Genomic DNA, 17,500 nt, shown 5'->3' on the forward strand with positions numbered 1-17,500 from the left:
AATCTGGATGGCGAGCTTAAATTCATTACTTTTCAACAATGGCTACCCCTTAGATATTGTTGAATCTACTATTATTAAGAAAGTTTCCAATTTTTATAAATCTAAAGAAACTGTAGTCAATAGATGTCGTGCTTACCTTCGTCTACCTTGCTAAGGTAATATCAGTGACCGATTTGCCAAACTCTTGTCTATACAACGGCGTTATTTTGCATCGAACCTACGTATTTTTTTTTCAACCAGACCTATGTTGTCGTCCATTCCTAAAGATGTTCCCCCCACAATAATAATTCTATTTTTTATTTATTCAAATATAGCTGCAGCGCGCACTATGGTGGGCAGACATTGCAAAGGATTTTCGCTTAAAACAACACGTACCATGAAAGATCCGTTATGCAAAATTTTCACCTTCGTATATTCTGAATAATACATATGGTTCTGCGATCTGCGAGTCCCTCATAAAAAAATGTGTTTGTGCCACGAACTATAGTGTCGACATATTCACAATCCTAAGCAGATCGCACTCGCCTTTTCATTTAAAAATCCTAGAAACCATTTTTATTAAGTCCTTGAGATCTCCTATTTGTAAACAAAAAGAAAATCTTTTAGGAGTTAATTTGATTTCTATTTTATTTTTCCCGTGCATTTATTTATTTAATAATTACATTTTTCTCCCCGCCAATTTTTTTAAAATCGCAATTTCCCTCGATTAAGCTTTGTTAAGCGAGGAACGAAACCCGGTTAGCTAGCCCTTTTTATTTTTTATTTTTTTCAAATTATCACGTTAATTGGTCTATATTTAGCCATAATATATATATATATGTGTGTGTGTGTGTGTGTTTGTGTGTGTATATATGTGTATGTGTGTGTGAGTTGTACCGCATTGACTGAGTGCTTTACGACGAATAGATCGTTAAATATGGTTAAGTTTGTGTTCAGTTTTTCATTGAATACTAATCCCTATTAATCCCTAAGTATGTATCAAACAGCTACCATAATACTTAGCTCGCTGCACATTCTAACAAATTGTATATATTTACATATTCGATCTCTCACCTAACAATCAAACTATGTCCCGTCGAGCAGGTGAATTGGAAGATGCTGGGCGTACGCTTTGATAACAGCAGTGCGTCGCAGTTGCCATGTCTACGGAAGTTCCGCGCCGAAACTTAGCAGGTGCGACTTAATTTTCCGATTCAGACAGAAAGTAACTGAACACTTATCACGTGTGTCTCTCTCCCTCTTTTTGTTTCTCTCTCTCTCCCTCTCTCTCACTCTCACTCTCATTTACTTTCTCCATTTTGTTCAGATTCTAACTCTTTTGTCTCTCTCCCATTCATCCTCTCTCACTTAATCAATCACGCTTTTTTCTCTCTCAATAGATCCAGTACTCACTCTCTCACCCAGTGTCATTCTCCCTTTCTTTCAAACACGGTCTTGGTGTTACCAGATTGGATTATACAAACGTACTTGTTTCATAAATTAAAATGCAGCAAACATTGATGTTTTTTTCTTTTTTTCTTTTCTTCTTTTTTCTTTTTTTCTTTTGCAAAACTCATTCATGTAAAAACAAAACAAAAAATTAATTTGTGAATTTTTGAGATGGGGATTGGTTATTCGTATTGTTTGGATTCATCAAGCTACTGTTCTCATCTTGAGTATGATTTTCACAACGTTTCGGCCAGTGTAACCTCCGACCTTCTTCAAGTGTATCTTGTCGAATTCGGGGATGTACCTGTCGAACTCAGGAATTTGGACAGAATTTCGAGCGAAACCCTTTATTTACTTCCGGGTGTAGCATGCTCTTGTTCCGTCATCCATGACTGGATAAAGGTCTTAAGTAATTCGCAATTGGGTTCGCAAGAAACCGTGGCGCAGTGCTTAGAATGATTGGATAAATCAATTGTGAACGGTAATATTCACCTGAAGATGTAAGGTTCAATTCTCATTGTGGGCGACCGAAAAATACAATTGCAGAATTATTTAGGACCTCTATCCAGCCATGGCTGACAGAACAAGAGCATGCTACCCCCGTGAACTGAATACACGGTTTGTTCGAAATTCCATTCAAACTACCGAGTTCAACAGAAACATTCCTGAGTTCGCAAGATACGCCTGAAGAAGGTCAGAGGTTACATCGATCGAAACGTTATGAAAATCGCACTCAGTAGTCCGATGAATCCAAATAATACGAAAAACAATTATCTTCTACAAAATAACCGAACCAGACCAAACAGCATGAATCTACAGGGTTATCCCCCCCCACACAAAAAAAAACAGACACAAAAAAACAAAAACGAAAAAAAAAAAACGGGCCCCAACTCTAATTAGGCGCCCTTTCTTAGTGTTTCGTCCGAATGAAATGAAACTTTGGTCATAACTAGTTTATTGTATTTATTTGCTTCCCCACCAAAGCAAATTAGGCACAAGGCCGTTTTTTATATGGAGTAAAAACCAAAAGTAGGCAAAAAGGGGTCACTCTGGTTACCAAAAATAATAATTGTCTCAGTATAGAGGGTTTCCCCTCCATTGACTGGTACAAATTATTTTAAGTGCAGCATCTGCCGAACAGATACTACACTTTGAGGTATTTATTTGCTCCCCCACCGTGCAAATTAGGCACAAGGCCGATTTTTAAAGTGAGGAGTGAAGGGGAAATGTGGAGCAGCTCCCCGAGGAGTAGGGGAGCTGGATAGTGACAATTTGTATGAAGGGTTGCCCCTTCGTTGACCAAGGTCTTATATGTGGGGTTTCTCCCACATATGGTCTTTGCTTGCAGTATCTGCCGGAACAAATACTACACTTTGAGGCATTTATTTGCTCCCCCACTGAGCAAATTAGGCACAAGGCCGATTTTTAAAGTGAGGAGTGAAGGGGAAATGGGGACCAACTCCCCGAGGAGTATGGGGGGTGGATAGTGACAATTGGTATGAAGGGTTGGCCCTACATTGACCAAGGTCTTATATGTGGGGTATCTCCCACATATGGTCTTTGCTTGCAGTATCTGCCGGAACAGATGGTATTTATTTGCTCCCCCACCTAGCAAATTAGGCACAAGGCCAATTTTTAATGTAAAGAGTGAAGGGAGGGTGAAGGGAAAAAGGGGACCAGCTCCCGAGAGGTGGGAAATGGGAGCTGATTAAAGGTCAGGTATGTGGGGTTGCCCCCACATCTGGTTTTTGCTTGCAGTATCTGCCGGAACAGATGGTATTTATTTGCTCCCCCACCGAGCAAATTAGGCACAAGGCCGATTTTTAATGTGAGAAGTGAAGGGAGGGGGAAGGGAAAAAGGGGACCACCTCCCGAGAGGTGGGAAATGGGAGCTGGTTAAAGGTCAGGCATGTGGGGTTGCCCCCACATCTGATCTTTGCTAGTCATAGCTTGCAGCATCTGCCGGAACAGATGGTATTTATTTGCTCCCCCACCGAGAAAATTAGGCACAAGGCCGATTTTTAATGTGAGGAGTTAAGGGAAAATGGGGACCACCTCCCCGGGGAGTAAGGGAGCCGGATAGTGACAATTGGCATGAAGGGTTGCCCCACATTGACCAAGGTCCTATATGTGGAGTCGCCCCCACATATGGTCCTTGCTTGCAGCATCTGCCGGAACAGATGGTATTTATTTTCTCCCCCACCGAGCAAATTAGGCACAAGGCCGATTTTTAATGTGAGGAGTGAGGGGAGGGGAAGGGAAAAAGGGGACCAGCTCCCGAGAGGTGGGAAATGGGAGCTGGTTAATGGTCAGGCATGTGGGGTTGCCCCCACATCTGGTCTTTGCTAGTCATAGCTAGTCATGGCTTGCAGCATGTGCCGGAACAGATGGTATTTATTTGCTCCCCCACCGAGCAAATTAGGCACAAGGCCGATTTTTAATGTGAGGAGTGAAGGGAGGGGGAAGGGAAAAAGTGGACCAGCTCCCGAGAGGTGGGAAATGGGAGCTGGTTAATGGTCAGGCATGTGGGGTTGCCCCCACATCTGGTCTTTGCTAGTCATAGCTAGTCATAGCTTGCAGCATCTGCCGGAACAGATGGTATTTATTTGCTCCCCCACCAAGCAAATTAGGCACAAGGCCGATTTTTAATATGAGGAGTGAAGGGAGGGGGAAGGGAAAAAGGGGACCAGCTCCCGAGAGGTGGGAAATGGGAGCTGGTTAATGGTCAGGCATGTGGGGTTGCCCCCACATCTGGTCTTTGCTAGTCATAGCTAGTCATGGCTTGCAGCATCTGCCGGAACAGATGGTATTTATTTGCTCCCCCACCAAGCAAATTAGGCACAAGGCCGATTTTTAATATGAGGAGTGAAGGGAGGGGGAAGGGAAAAAGGGGACCAGCTCCCGAGAGGTGGGAAATGGGAGCTGGTTAATGGTCAGGCATGTGGGGTTGCCCCCACATCTGGTCTTTGCTAGTCATAGCTAGTCATAGCTTGCAGCATCTGCCGGAACAGATGGTATTTATTTGCTCTCCCACCGAGCAAATTAGGCACAAGGCCAATTTTTAATGTGAGGAGTGAAGGGAGGGGGAAGGGAAAAAGGAGACCAGCTCCCGAGAGGTGGGAAATGGGAGCTGGTTAAAGGTCAGGCATGTGGGGTTGCCCCCACATCTGGTCTTTGCTAGTCATAGCTAGTCATAGCTTGCAGCATCTGCCAGAACAGATGGTATTTATTTGCTCCCCCACCGAGCAAATTAGGCACAAGGCCGATTTTTAATATGAGGAGTGAAGGGAGGGGGAAGGGAAAAAGGGGACCAGCTCCCGAGAGGTGGGAAATGGGAGCTGGTTAATGGTCAGGCATGTGGGGTTGCCCCCACATCTGGTCTTTGCTAGTCATAGCTAGTCATAGCTTGCAGCATCTGCCAGAACAGATGGTATTTATTTGCTCCCCCACCGAGCAAATTAGGCACAAGGCCAATTTTTAATGTGAGGAGTGAAGGGAGGGGGAAGGGAAAAAAGGGGACCAGCTCCCGAGACGTGGGAAATGGGAGCTGGTTAAAGGTCAGGCATGTGGGGTTGCCCCCACATCTGGTCTTTGCTAGTCATAGCTAGTCATAGCGTGCAGTATCTGCCGGAACAGATACTACACTTTGATGGTATTTATTTGCTCCCCCACCGAGCAAATTAGGCACAAGGCCAATTTTTAATGTGAGGAGTGAAGGGAGGGGGAAGGGGAAAAGGGGACCAGCTCCCGAGAGGTGGGAAATGGGAGCTGGTTAAAGGTCAGACATGTGGGGTTGCCCCCACATCTGGTCTTTGCTAGTCATAGCTAGTCATAGCTAGCAGCATCTGCCGGAACAGATGGTATTTATTTGCTCCCCCACCGAGCAAATTAGGCACAAGGCCGATTTTTAAAGTGAGGAGTGAAGGGGAAATGGGGACCAACTCCCCGGGGAGTAGGGGAGCTGGATAGTGACAATTGGTATGAAGGGTTGCCCCTACATTGACCAAGGTCTTATATGTGGAGTTGCCCCCACATATGGTCTTTGCTTGCAGTATCTGCCGGAACAGATACTACACTTTGAGATATTAAATCTTTTATTCATGTTAAAAAATACAGTAAAATTAACGGTGAACAAAAACTTAGGCACATGGCCAACTCAAAAGGGGGGATTTTGGGGGTCGTTGGTCATCCTTGTCACTCCAGAACTAAACAAAGTCAAAAGTTTCTCCCAGATAGTATCTTCTTTCACCAGATGGTATTTATTTGCTCCCCCACTGACTGGTACAAATTATCTTAAGTGCAGCATCTGCCGGAACAGATGGTGTTTATTTGCTCCCCCACTGAGCAAATTAGGCACAAGGCCGTTTTTAATGTGAGGTAAAAACCAGCTCCCCTAAAAGTAGGCAAAAAGGGGGCACTCTGGTTACCAAAAATAATAATTGTCCCAGTATAGAGGGTTTCCCCTCCATTGACTGGTACAAATTATCTTAAGTGGAGCATCTGTCGGAACAGATGGTATTTATTTGCTTCCCCACCGAGCAAATTAGGCACAAGGCCGATTTTAATGTGAGGTAAAAACCAGCTCCCCTAAAAGTAGGCAAAAAGGGGGCACTCTGGTTACCAAATTGTGGACCTCCTAGGTATTACCCAGGCGGTTCCCAGTATAGAGGGTTTCCCCTCCATTGACTGGTACAAATTATCTTAAGTGCAGCATCTGCCGGAACAGATGGTATTTATTTGCTCCCCCACTGAGCAAATTAGGCACAAGGCCGTTTTTAATGTGAGGCGAAAACCAGCTCCCCCAAAAGTAGGCAAAAAGGGGGCACTCTGGTTACCAAAAATAATAATTGTCCCAGTATAGAGGGTTTCCCCTCCATTGACTGGTACAAATTATCTTAAGTGCAGCATCTGCCGGAACAGATACTACACTTTGATCTTGGCGCCCAAAGGCCAAGAACAGCAGAAAGAAGGCAAACATTTTTTAAACATCACATCAAAACACTAGGGTCTTTGGCATTTTTTCTCCGTTGACTGTAAAATGCCCAGAAAAACAATTGAATGTTCTCTGTTTTTTTTTTTTGGGGGGGGGGTCACTCTTTATATATTAATAAGATAATGTGTGTCACGCTTACACCCGAGTGACTGTCGTTTAATTGCTATCGACTTCTATTTCTGGAAAGAAATAATTTTACTACGAATTTTTTTATAAGTTTTGGTATCGGTTTCGATTATAGCTGATGGTACTTAAGTCATTTATTTTTTATGAATAATTTTACTAAGAATTCTCTCTCTATATTTTCTTCATAAGTTTTTATTTCGGTTTCGATTCAAGCTTATGGAGACACTTATTTTTTTAATCTTTGAAATCACAAATTTATGATATATAAAAATTGACATAAAATTGACTATATAATATATACAAATCTGCATACATTAAAATATCATATTTAAGCGTATTTTATGACTGGATTACGTTGAGCATACCTGCTAGCTTAGATAAATACTTTTGCAGTTTTAACAAAAGAGCTACAATAATATCAGGGCTTCTCCATTTACGCTGAACGTCCACAGAATGCCAACATCAATATATTACATAGGAAAGAACCCCCTGTGGAATTTCCAAATATTTTAGAAATATTTAAAGAAATTGAAGCAAAAACATTTCCCAAAATAACTAAACCCGAAAAAAGGGTAGATAAACTGTAAAATCAAACAAAACTACCAAACCAAACACCATGAATAAATATGAATAATAAATATAAAGATATAAACAACTTCAAGCATGAAAAAAAAACGTTTCCAAAATTAATGGATTCGGCATTAAATAACCCGGACAATGTTGATAGGCCGTAAAACATAAAACAAACCAAACACAGTGAATAAATATTTCAAGGTACTAAGAACTTTTAAGTTATTAAGAATTTCAAGCAACAAATCATTTTTCATGATTAATGTATTCGACACCAAATAACGCGCAAACGATTGATATTAGGTTGATGAAAAAAAAAAACATCATTTTTGACGTATATATATCTAATACAAAATGACATTATTTTTGCACCAACTATGTATATCGTAAAACCAAACCAAACACAATGAATAAATATTAAAGAAATTTAGTAAGTGATGCCCTTTTATATTCCCTGCAACTTTTTTTCCCCCGCAGAAGAGACGTTGCGAGCGCGTCTCTGCTTTGTCGTTGTTTTCATGGCACGTGCTAGTCTGAACTTCAACCTATGCCTCTTCTCAGCCAAACATAAAAAGCACTCATCCAGCTACAACCACTATCCCCAATTTTCCCAGTCTCCATCTGTGCTTAAATCTAAACGCAGATTTCATGAACAAAAGCTTCTTTCCTAGAACTGCCCGCCTGTGGAACTTTGTTTTACTAGCATGCTTTTCAACTGAGTACAACATAGTCGCCTTCAAGTCTAATGTAAACAACTTCTGGATGAGTCCCCCTACTGAATAATCGAATTCTACTCAATTTCCATTACTAACGATCATTATACTGTCGTGTCAGTGACCATCTTACACTTCTTAAGCCTTACCATCTGCCAGACTGATTGCCAAAGGCGTATCCTTGAATTAGTCTGAAAATCAATGTTTGCATAAGAAGTGTTTGTTTTTTTAATCAAACTAATAACGCACAAAAACGTTCTTCTCTTATACAAACTTTTGTGGGTTATGCTGTTATAATATGACTTTCTTTGTAATCGGATTATTTCTTCAAATTTGAAAAAAAAAAAAAAATTAAATAAATAAACGAAAACCATAATCAAAAAAAATTCTTTAATAATTACACTTATCAAAATTGAATTATTTAATTCATGCATTTTGTTAATATGCACGTGTTTTATTCATTTTTTTACTACACTTTTATTTAACTTTTATCTCTTTTGCATACGTACTACTTCTACGATTGTAGTAGTAGTAGAGTGTAAGTGGTAGTAGTAGTAGTAGAGTGTAAGTGGTGGTAGTAGTAGAGTGGTAGTAGTAGTAGTAGTAGAGTGTAAGTGGTAGTAGTAGTAGTAGTAGAGTGTAAGTGGTAGTAGTAGTAGAGTGGTAGTAGTAGTAGTAGAATAGTGGTAGTAGTTTGTAGTAGTAGTAGAGTAAGTGGTAGTAGTAGTAGTAGTAGTAGTAGTAGGAGAGTAGTGGTGGTAATGGTAGTAGTAGTAGTAGAGTATAAGTGGTGTTAGTAGTAATAGTAGCAGTAGTAGTAGTAGTAGTAGTAGTAGTAGTAGTAGTAATTATTTTGAGCTGTTTTTCCATACATGCCGTATAAGTATAACTTGTTTGGTGTATTGCAAAAAAAAAAAAAAAAAAAAAAAAAGACAGGACAAACTATGAACATTGTTATCAGCAATAAAGGACTTTGTTTTTCATTTTTCTTCCTTTGAAGATTGTAATGCTGGGTATGGGGCAGCCAAACCAGCTGCCAACATTGCCCCGCTTTTTATTGAAACCAACCGAGAGCTCTTTTTAGTATCCTCGCTCTTCCCTTAAGTGCAATTGTCTGGATCGCTTTTGCAGTTGTTTCACTAGGAATATTAGTTAGGTAGGACTTCAGGTTCTTCTTCATAAGCCCTTTGGCACCTTGAATGTGCATGTGTTCAAAAATACTTACTTTCATGTGTCGTCACTTTTCAAAGCAATACAAGGTAAAATATTGGAAGAAACGGAGAAAAAGAAAAGAAAGAAAGTTCATAAAGCATTCTTTTTTTTTCTTTTTTTTCTTCTTTTTTCATTGCATTTTCACCCCAAACGAGGCACATTGCCACTTTGATGTGGGGGCTACTATCAGGGACATAAGCATCAAGGGTACTATGTAGGGAGTTGGGCAGCAAGATGTCGGTTCACGTTACACTTGATCTTTTGCATGTCAGTACAGTTGGGGAAGCAGGGACCCGGAAGGGAATTCCAAAGTCTAGTGGTTCTGGGGAAGAAATTACTGTAGTAGAAGGCTCTCTTACATCTAGGGATCTCTACCGTGAAGGGGTGGAATTTAGCTGCTAGTCGAGTTTGTCAGGGGTATTTACGTCGCGGAGCACAAGTGCTTGCAGATCGTCAGATAATTCACCGTTAAAGTACTTTAAAACAGGCAGAGGGATGCAACATTTCGTCGATAGGACAGGGGCTGAAGTTTAGAAGACAGTTCAGGACCTATCAGATTGGCGACTCTCTTTTGAACCTTGTCTAGGAGAGACTAGTGGTAGATGCACCAGCCCAAATATGACAACAATACTCCATAAATGGGCGAATGGTGGCCTTATAGAGGTATAGGATACTTTCAGGCGTTAATAGCTTTCTAGAACAGTAGAGAGAACCCACCTTATTCGCAGCGGTCCTGGCAATGTTCTCAATGTAATTGTTCCAACTCATGTTTCCTGTGAACGTTAGGCTGAGGAGTTTAAAAGATGTATTTTCAGATAAAGCGTCATTGGCCGTTGCTATTGGTGGTAGGGAAGGTTTCTTGTAATTATTGAAGGAAACAAGTTTAGTCTTGGCAGCATTGAATGTGATCATCCATTTTTGTCCCCATTCCACTACGGATCGTAGGTCATCCTCTAGTGTTTCTGCTATTTCTTTGGATATGTGCTCATTTGTTTTCCTGTCGTGTCTGTTATAGAGTGTGGTGTCGTCAGCATACATACCCATCTCACAGACAATTTTGTCAGGGAGGTAATTTATGAATATTAGGAATAAGAGAGGTCCAAGGATAGACCCCTGAGGAACTCCCGCATTTATATCATATTGTTTAGATGTACGACCGTCAAGGACAACCTGGAATTTTCTCTTATCTAAGAAGGATTTAATTATGTTATGTATTCTTCCAGTGATGCCGTATGATCTGATTTTCTTGAGAAGACCCTCATGCCATACCCTGTCAAGAGCCTTAGATATATTTAGAGCTACCGCTCTACCCTCCCCCGCTTTGTCCAGTGGATGGTATATACGTTCTGAGATTACAGTTAGGATGTCTGCTATGGAACGGGCTTGCCTAAATCCATATTGTTGGTCAGTCAGAAGTTTAGCATCTGTAAAGTGCTTTCCGTTGGTCGAGTAGTGGTCACAGAGAGGAGTGTTTTCAGCTTTTACTGTGACAGCTGAGTAACTTCTCACTTGTGTCCTGTTTCCTTGGTGTCTAGTTTCCTTCTCTTGTCGTTTACAAAAATCCTGGGTTTATATTTCTCCTTGTCAGCTCCCACAGACACTTTGATTGCTAAATCTTATTTTACCGCGCCTCGCTCTCATTGGCTAATTAATTTTTATTATTTTTCTGCTTAGACCGGATGGATGCGTGGAGCCGATGCGCAGTGACGTGTATACACAATTTGTCTGTGATAGCCGACGAGTAAACATTTGGTTGAGAGTTATATTACTTTCTTCATGAATACCCACATAAGTAATAGTAGTAGTAGTATAATAGTAGTACTAGTAGTAGTTGTAGCAGAAGTAATAGAAGTAAAATGGGAGTAGTACTAGGGTAATGGTAGGATAGTGATACTAGTAAAGAGTAGTAGTAGTTGTAATAGTAGTAGTTGTAATAGTAGTAGTTGTAATAGTAGTAGTTATTCTAGTAGTTGTAATAGTAGTTGTAATAGTAGTATTTGTAATAGTAGTTGTAATAGTAGTAGTTATAATAGTAGTTGTAATAGTAGTAGTTATAATAGTGGTTGTAATAGTAGTAGTTGTAATAGTAGTTGTAATAGTAGTAGTTATAACAGTAGTTGTAATAGTAGTTGTAATAGTAGTAGTTATAATAGTTGTTGTAATAGTAGTAGTTATTATAGTAGTTGTAATAGTAGTAGTTATAATAGTAGTTGTAATAGTAGTTCTAATAGTGTAGAAGTAGTAGAATGGTTAATTATTTCTCTCCCGCGGTGAAAAATGTGACACTAACCTCGTCAGCATTCCCTCCCGCTGGCGCTCCAGGCGATTAGCAATAAAGTAACCATTTTCTTAAGGAGAGAAGGCAAAGCCGTGGAGAGTGAACCCCCTAGAACTCCACAGAAGCAGCATTACATAGCAATCAACATGGAACAATTCATTACGGGAATGGTCTAATATCTCCTTATTTTGGAGCCAAAGACTAAAAAGATACGGCCAGATAAAGTGAAGATAGTAGTAATAATAATAATAATAATAATAATAATAATAATAATAATAATAATAATAGTCATAGTAGTAGTAGTACTAGCAATAAATTAGTAGTAGCAGCAATAAATTAACCCCTTCTGAAATACAGAAAGTAAAGTCTGGAATGGTGGACATCATAGAACTACAGCTCTATACCTCAGCCAGGACAGAATTTTTTTTTTTTTTTTAACTCAAATGGCCCAAGGGTTGTTTGACTGACTGACGAGGACGTATCCTCGACTTGATATGAAAATCACAGCAATCTTGAAGGTCATTCTGAACTCCCCGCATTCACACGTCGTAATCATTTTCATTCATCTTGTTTTGATTTCTATTGCAGGATTTGATGAAAGCAAGAAACGTATTAAATATAGATAAACGTTCGCTTTTTTTGTTTTCGTTCTCCGACCCCTACGAAGTTTTTCGAAATAAAAGCTGGTAATTTCGTTCCGCTTAACGCCCTTATCTGCTCTTCTTGTGTGTTTCAGACCGCTTTGGATTACTCTCCGTTCACCGCAGCGCCACATGGTGGCCGCTTTGGGAAATGGTGACCCACGGCCCATGTCATCATGTAACCGGATATCGCGAATGGAAATTGTCGGGGGAAATTGCAGTTGCGGCAGATAAAGGTAATCCCTTCTTATTGCTTATTTGGTTAGTTCTATTTCCGATACCCCCCACACACACCATACACACATGCACACACACACACACGCATACACATACACATGCGCACACACCATACACACATGCACACAGACACACACACCATACACACATGCACACACACACACACGCATCACACACACACGCGCGAGCTCTTGCGCGCGAACACACACACACGCGCGCACGAACGTACGGACACACACACACACACACACGCCCGTACGCACACGCACGCACACACACACACACACACACACGTTGGTGTTTTATGTATTTATCCCGTCTGAAAGAAAAGATTCCCTTATTAAAAATATATTAAGTTTTCGGTATTATTGTAGACAAGGGGGGGGGGGCGACTTGGCGTTTCCCGGGGGAAAAAATGCAACATAGTCCTATTTTAACTACTCTCTCTAGTCTCCCTTTCTTTCGTTAACCAACTCACTCCCAACAACCTCTTTCTCGTCCGCCCAGCCCATCCATCTATAGTTGTTGGATATTTTGAAGGTGATTCTCTGAAGAGAGGCATTTGATGGGTTACACATATGCAAATTAATTTTTTTTTTTTTTGGCATGTGTGTGTGTCTTGCAATTCTATAATCTTTCTTTAGATTTTCTTTTGTTTCTTTACTGTCTTTTTCTGTATTCTAATTTCTACAGACCACAATATTCTTTCCCAACTTTGTGTATGTTTTTTTTTTCAATTTTAATTCTTCCAATGATCCCGCCGTTTTATTTACAAAAAATGTTTTTACAAAAAAAAAAATGTTTTATTTACAAAAATTGCTTTATTTACAAAAAAAAAAGATTTATTTACAAAAAAAAAAACGTTTTATTTACAAAAAATGTTTTTATTTACAGAAAAATTTTTATTTACAAAAAAATGTTTTATTCACAAAAAAGTGTTTTATTTACAACAAACGTTTTATTTACAAATAAATGTTTTATTTACAAAAAAATGTTTTATTTACAAAAAAATGTTTTATTTACAAAAAATGTTTTATTTACAAAAAATATGTTTATTTACAAAAATGTTTTATTTACAAAAAAAAAATGTTTTATTTACAAAAAAAAAAATTTATTTACAGAAAAATTTTCAAAGAATTGAAAAGTAAAAAAAAAAAAAAAGAAAAAATGATTCATTTGTTTACGTGGGGCTAAAAAGACATTATTTTTTGTGTATGTGTTTAATTGTATTTTGTTATGTTTTGTCCGTAACGGGGAACGTACGTGTAAAATAATATATATATATATATATATATATATATATATATATATATATATATATATATTAAATAAGAAGGTTACGAGTGTTGGATATTTAGCAGGTGACCCTGTGAAGAGGGGCATTCGATGAGTTGCACACACGCAAATTAATTCCATTTGAAGAATGTTTATATGTTTATATTATTGTAGTTGAGACAGGCGTTTTTGTTATTGTAAATTCAATTGCATTTTGTTATGTTTTGTCCGTAACGGGGAACGTACGTGTAAAATAATATATATATATATATATATATATATATATTAAATAAGAAGGTGACGAATGTTGGATATTTAGCAGGTGACCCTGTGAAGAGGGGTATTCGATGAGTTGCACACACGCAAATTAATCCCATTTGAAGAATATGAATCTTTTCACCATTGTCTATGGAAATGCCTAATTTGACTAGAAATATGTGAGAGAAATATCGGTCAAAGAAATAGAACAATAGACAGTGGGAAATATTAAACATTCACGTGGTACAAGAGCAACAGGGAAAAACGTGTCCTAAACATGGCCGGACAAAGTCAAAGTATCACGTGTTCGACACAGCACAGTCTTGTTAAGCACTTTGGAGTACGAGAAGACATTTGAGCAAGAGACAAGGCGTTATTCTAAAAGTACCTGTAAATAAATGTCTGTTAGGTCAACTGAAAAAAAAACGTGAGTCGAATTAATTACGCAAAAAGGATCTTCCCAATATCTTTTACCCATCTTTATCGGATGATGTCACTAAATGATCGCGGCATTCATTTATGACGTCACTAAGTATCTTTCTGATGTCGACCACCTCTGCTTTAGTTAATGACGTCATTATCTTATGTCGTTTTATCTTCGTGATGTCATCCAGACTTCATTAGGACGAACAAACAAAGCACGATCAACAGAGTTCTAGGAGGGTAGAGGTTTATTTAGTGGACGACCGTGACACGAAAGGTCATGAGCCATCTAGATGGAAGATCTCTACATTCTCTCTGGTATGATGAAAGGGGTCAACCTTTATAAACGTCATCGTTTTGTGACGACATCCATGTATATATAGACAAGCAAACGAATTCATAATCTAGCAAGATCCACTATATACGAAGCGTTTTAAATAAGTTTCCCTACTCTTCATATGGGCAATTTTATTAATAGTCGACACACATGAAACTCTAGTTCCCTTTGAAGTAATCTCCTCCGGCTGCAATGCATTTGTTGTACCATTCCAACAGCTTCTGGAAGGCACCAAGGAAGTCTTCTTGTGTCAATCATCGTCGTCACAGCTTTCATCTCCTCGATCGTCTCAAAATGACAGCCTCTAAGGTTTTCATTGAGCTTAAAGAATAATTAAAAAAAAAATCACAGGGAGCAAAGTTTGGACTACAGAGAGGACGAGGAACTGTCCAGATGTCCATCTTGGTCAAATAGTCTGTGGCAAGGATGGAGTTATGAACTAGTGCATTGTCCTAGTGGAAATGCCACTGATCCGATATGAAGAGTGCTGATCTCTTCCAACGTAATCTATTCGTGAACTTTCTTAAAACCCCAACATAGTATTCCTTGTTGACTGTCTGGCCAGTTGAAATCCAGTGTATGTAGATTATGCCCATGCTGTCAAAAAAAGGGATCATCATAAATTTCTGCGTGTGTTTGCTGAGTCTGTGTTTGATTGGGTCTGTGTTTGATTGAGTCTGGGAGACCAGCATGCTTCCACTGGGAACTCTGTCTTTTGGTCTCTGGGTCATAGCAGTAAATCCAGCTTTCATCTCAGGTCACCAGAGCATCAAGAACTGTTGGTTGTGAATTGATCATCTCAACCATCTCACTGTTGCCATGTTTCCAGTTCAAAATAATTGTGTGTACAGTTCTCAGACTGACATCAAACTGTGCACTTATTATCTCTATAGACATATGGCAGTCCTTATTGATGAAGTTCATAATTTGATCAATCAACTCTGGTGTTCTGACTATCTTACTCCTCCCACACCTCTCATCATCCCTCACAGACTCCCTGAATCTCTTATGCCACTCAAAAACTGATGCTTGATTCATGCAAAATGGTCCAAAAGCAGTCTGAAGCATTCCATACGTTTCCGTGGCATTTTTCCAAGTTTAAAACAGAATTTTATTGCATATCGTTCTTCTAAAGTATCCTCACGTCTAGATTGCATATTTGAAATTCACTAACTGTGACAATCAGGCTTTAGTAGATTGTATTCCAATTCCTGCTGTAGCTGTTCATTTGAACCCGAGAATGGCAAGTCATCGCACCATATATTTAGTAATAACATACTGAATTTTCAAGAATCTGACAATTTTAAATGCTTGTAGAAAAAGTCTGGAAACTTATAGAAGGCACCTCGTAATAGTAAAATAGTATTCCTTTTCCTTCTCTCGTGTTTATTTTTACTTTGTTCCACCTCAAACAAGACACATTTTAACTATGTGGATATATAGGAGTCACCCTAAGTAATTAGTGTGGTGGCACAATAGCAAGATGTTTATTAAAATTATATTTAAATTTCTACTTGTTGATACAGGAAAAAGAGAAGAATTTTCAAGGCAAACAGCCCGAAAGAAACAAGATATTAGAGTAGAATACTTTCTTGCATCTGATGACCTCTAAAATGAAAGGGTGGGATTTTGCTTCTAGTCGAGTTGATCAAGAAAATTTACTTATTTTTTACTGTTTATTGACCCCCCCCCCCCAACAAAACACAGTGCCACTTTGGTGCAAAGGACTACCATTTGGGACCAGATTTATTGGGATACTATTAAGGGAGTTGAGGAGCGAAATATTTGTTCACATTACACTTAAACTTCTACATGTCAGTACAGTCAGGGAAACAGGGACCCGGAAGGGAATTCCTTAATCTAGAAGTTCAAAGAAACACACTATTTGACCAGAAATCTTTCCGGGATCTAGTGGTTTCCTACGGTGTGTGTTGTATTTTGCCGCTTGTCGGGTTAGAGGGGGTAGAAGTGCAGCAACTTCATCGAGTCACATTCTGCGAAAGTATTAAAAAAAAAACGGACCAAGTAGGATTTAAGGACCCTCAGATAATAATAATAAAAAATGTAATAGACAACTTTCGGTCTACATCGGTTGACGTCCGACGCATGTGGTAACTGTAAATATATAAATAAACTCGAGTTGTTTATTTTTTCGTTGAAGGTCGATTTTTAATATAGATAAGTATTTATTTTTCATTGGGTCCTTAAAATCTAATTGATCAAAAAGAAAAAAAAAGAAACACTGGAATGAAGCAGTACGGCGATGGGACCGAAGTTGGTGGTTGGTAGATAACGCAGAACCTAATAGTCCCCTATTAATCCCCTCTCTTTCTCCTACTGTCTCTCTATTTTGTAAATGTTTGTTTCTATACAGCGATCAAAGAATCCTCCTTTCTGGATCTCACAATCTCTCCCTCACGTCTCTTTTATTTTCTTTGTTTCTTTTTCTCTACAGTTGTTTCTTTCTTTCTAAACTTATTACGGGCATGCTCTCACCGATACCCGGTGACTAAAACTACCTCACCCCACCGAGCCACACATTTGCACCTCGTCTCCACAAAGCTTCTCTGAATCAAAACATCAACGTTCAAAGAGCGTCGAAATAGTTTATGAATAAGGGCGCACCCTACCGGCCGAAAAGGTTAACTCACACCCACCAGAGACTGTAGCGACTTTTATCACATCCACTTTACCAGGCGCGTCAATGGCTTTCTTCACAGTCGACATTCAACTATTATTGGATCTTCTGAAAACGGTCGCGTCACTAGACACATTGGAATTGGCTTGAAATGAAAGCGACGTTTACAAAGTTTTTCTAAACAGATGCAAAATGATTGACAGATCAGGATTCTTGCAGAACCGTTTCTTTTGATATTCGTTTTATAAAAGCCAGAACTGCAAGAGTATAAACGTTAAGATGTGGATATTTATGGACAGTAGCATAGCCAAAACAACGAGATCTACTATATATATATATATATATATATATATATATATATATATATATAT

At 39.1% G+C, this 17,500-nt stretch overlaps 1 protein-coding gene across 1 annotated transcript in view; it reads left to right on the forward strand.

Moving 5' to 3' along the window:
• The window catches only part of LOC145255837 (uncharacterized), a 459,069-nt gene that overhangs the window by 175,092 nt on the left and 266,477 nt on the right, over positions 1–17,500 (forward strand). The window contains exon 2 of the mRNA XM_080114568.1: positions 12,057–12,197. The gene's annotated coding sequence lies outside the window, so the exon portion shown is untranslated. The remainder of the gene's footprint in view (positions 1–12,056; positions 12,198–17,500) is intronic.

This window comes from Euprymna scolopes, chromosome 31 (genome assembly GCF_053919585.1).
Source record: "Euprymna scolopes isolate OS-2025 chromosome 31, ASM5391958v1, whole genome shotgun sequence".
NCBI classification, from domain to species: domain Eukaryota; kingdom Metazoa; phylum Mollusca; class Cephalopoda; order Sepiida; family Sepiolidae; genus Euprymna; species Euprymna scolopes.